The following is a 2,140-nucleotide window of genomic DNA, read 5'->3' as shown; positions in this document are numbered from 1 at the left end:
ACCCATATGATGGAAAAGGAGCACTGACTCCTGAAAGTCATCCTCTGGCTTCCACATGCATGCCCCCATAATACTCTGATGCACACACATGCACACTACATAAACAAATAATAAAATCAGAGAGAGAGAGAGAGAGAGAGAGATCAAATAAATACATTAGCAATGCCTCAAGGTACTTGAAAAACTCCAAAATTAGCTCAATAGGTGGAAAGAAATAACAAAGACCAGGAGTGAAGTTAATAAAGTGGAGACTAAAATACAATTAAAGAGTCAACAAAAAGGAACAGGTTCTTTAAAAAGACGTAGAAGATCAGGAGATCCTTAGCCAAGATCACCAAAAGTATGAGAAAAGACCTAAACTAACAAAATCAAAGTTGAAAAAAAAGAGAGAGTTTACAATGGTTATCAGTGAAGTGCATGGGACCATGAGGGGATGAAAATGTTTTGAAAGCATATTACCAGAAGCTGAAAAATCCAGAAGAAATTAATAAAATTTTAGACATATAAGTTCAGCTGAAATTAAACCAAAAGGATATGAGCAACCTAAATAGATCTATAATAAGCAATAATATTGAAGTAGATATAAAGGGCCGCTCAGTGAAAATTAACTAATTAATTAAAAGCTAACACTATTCACTTCACATTAGTCCATAAAACAGGAAGGAATGGAATAGTATTAAATTTATTGTATGGTACCAGTATTACTTTGATATCAAAATCAGACACAGACAACACCAGTTTCCCTGAAGATCGTAGATGTAAAATTTCTCAGTAAAATGCTTGCACATTGAAAATAGGATGTATTGTGATCAAGTCGGTTTTATTCAAGAGACATAAGAAAGTTTCAACATGCATAAATCAATAAATATTATACAGCATAAAAATAGGCTCAAGGACGGAAACCACAGGATCATCTCAGGAGACGCAGGAAATGTCTCTGACAAAGTTTACTATTCCTTCGTGATCAAAGCCTGACAGAACGTAGGCATGGCAGACACATACTTCAAAATAATCAAGGCAGCAAGCCTATAACCAACTTCATACTAAACGAAGGAAAACCAAAAGAAGTTCTTCCATTCTCTCCACTCTTGCTTAGTGTAGTGTTTAAAGTCTTAACTAGATCAGTAAGGCAAGAGAAAAAGAAAGGGGGCATTTAAGTATAAGCAATTCAAAGCTATTTGCAGATGCTATAATCTTGAAAGACCTTACAGGCCTCCCTATAAAAGGCACTCACAAAATCTCACCCACAGCGGAGGAGCTTGGACCATTGAAGGCTGCTGCAGCAGAGGGAGTCTGCTTTCTTCAGGGAAGTGGTCCCTGTTAGCACGCACGCCCATCCTCCATGGCCCTATAGCCATGTACATAAGGACAGACTGAACTGGGTAGACTATAAGAGGAGGGAATGAAATTGGGAAGACATTATGGTAGAGGGGTCTTGAAAAAATGGGGAGTGAATAGGGGGTTTATACAATCAAAAACCATTGAATATATGTATGAAAATCTCGGTATTTTTTTTAAAACTCCCCCAGAGAACTCTTCAATATGATGAACGCTTCCAGCAAAGAAATGGGTTGCAAAATCAACACACAAAACTGATTAGCTTTTCTTCATATCAGTTTTGAACTAACTTGCTGAGAAAGAAATCCAGGAAGCAGATCTCATTCACGATAACTTCTGAAAAGCAGAATATCTAGGGATAAGCCTAACCAAGGACACGAATGACTTCAAAAGTAAAAACTTTAAAACACTGAAGAAAAATATTGAGGAAGACCTTAAAAGACAGCTTTCCTACACTGCCTCCCCTAAAGACTTTGCAGGTCTTTTTTGCTCTGTCACATATGTGTCAGTAGGTGGCAGAGAAGAGAGAAGCTATGTCTGTGCTCAGTGTTCTGACCTGTGAGCATCTGAATGATTAGTAGCCTAACAATCCCTGGAAAAGCAAGCCAAGACAACAACCAGAACAGTGCTATGGAGTCCAGACAAGGAGCTAGCCTGAGATGACCACAAATCTGGCACTGCACCTGTGCCCCAGATGACGCTTGCCTAGTGCAACAGTGCAATAGCAGGGTACAGCACTTCTAAAACCACTCCTGGGATGACCCCAGTCACTCAGAGACCCCCAGAACTACAAAGAGAAACA

The 2,140-nt window shown here is 38.8% G+C and overlaps 1 non-coding gene across 1 annotated transcript; it reads left to right on the top strand.

Annotated features, from left to right (window-relative positions):
- The first annotated feature begins 1,795 nt into the window (after nucleotides 1-1,795).
- LOC120094496 (small nucleolar RNA SNORA17) lies at nucleotides 1,796-1,928 on the top strand. The gene has a single exon (XR_005488802.1). It is a non-coding gene; the product is annotated as a small nucleolar RNA SNORA17 (small nucleolar RNA).
- The last annotated feature ends 212 nt before the right edge of the window (nucleotides 1,929-2,140 follow it).

The sequence above is a fragment of the Rattus norvegicus genome, chromosome 8 (assembly GCF_036323735.1).
Source record: "Rattus norvegicus strain BN/NHsdMcwi chromosome 8, GRCr8, whole genome shotgun sequence".
NCBI classification, from domain to species: domain Eukaryota; kingdom Metazoa; phylum Chordata; class Mammalia; order Rodentia; family Muridae; genus Rattus; species Rattus norvegicus.
Note: the sequence above shows the minus strand (reverse complement) of the source record. Positions and strands in the feature narration are given on the sequence as shown.